The sequence below is a fragment of the Echinops telfairi genome, unplaced genomic scaffold (genome assembly GCF_000313985.2).
Source record: "Echinops telfairi isolate 266 unplaced genomic scaffold, ASM31398v2 ScPeMD7_3533;HRSCAF=4204_0, whole genome shotgun sequence".
NCBI lineage: Eukaryota > Metazoa > Chordata > Mammalia > Afrosoricida > Tenrecidae > Echinops > Echinops telfairi.
In genome coordinates, this window is record NW_022107431.1 from 64327033 (window position 1) to 64328012 (window position 980).

Here is a 980-nt window from a genome sequence, read left to right on the forward strand (position 1 = left end):
CCTCTGGTCTAGCCAGACTTGCAAGGTAGAATTCGGTTCATGATAGTGGGGGGCATTTAGGAACTAGAGGAAGCATTTAGGAACTAGAGGAAAGTTGTATTTCATCATTGCTACATGCTAAAGATGTTTTACCAGTCTGTAGGCTCTCTAATTACTCATAAGGCAAATTCTTTCGATGTACACAAGTGATTTATCTTCAATATATCCCATTTGTCAATTTGTGCTTTCTTTACATTTGTGTCTTTTCTAATTCTAAAGTTCGTAGGTTTATCCAGCATATCAAGCATACGTTTTCCTTCCTTTTTCATGTTTGCATTTATTGCTGTCAAACTTCCTCTGATAAATGCTTTTGCAGTGTCCCGTAAGTTTTTGTATGTTGTATTCTCACTCTCATTGGTTTCTAGAAACTTCCTAATTTGTCTCTAATCTGGGCCAGTACTCACTCATTTTACAGAAGAACATTATTCATCCTCCAATTGATTGCCTTCTTTTTTCTTGATCGTCCTTTTGTTGATTTCCAGCTTTATGGTACGGTGTTCTGACAAGGAAGTCTGACTGATTTTTCTGTATTTGAATTTGCTCAGGCTTGACTTGTGTTCCAGCATGTGATATAATTTTGAATATGTACCATGTTCACTTGAAAAGAATATTTTCCCCCCAAGTGATCAAGAGATGAATCATTCCTGTGCTGACTACTTCATTATGCCTGAAGGTTATCTGTAGATGAGAGCATTCAGGTTCTATACCCTGACCCACGGTAAAATAAGGCAAACTCTGTTTCGATGTCTCTTGCTGGTACTGATCACTGATTACTCCCCTGGGGAGGGCTCAGGGTGTCTGAGGTTAACTAGCACTAGGTCAAGATGATGATTCACTTCATTGCTTGTTACCGGCTCATGATGTTACCCATTGATTATGTAATATGTTTCTTGTATGATGTGTATGCCCTTTGAAACACTTTTGAGCCCCATTATATATAC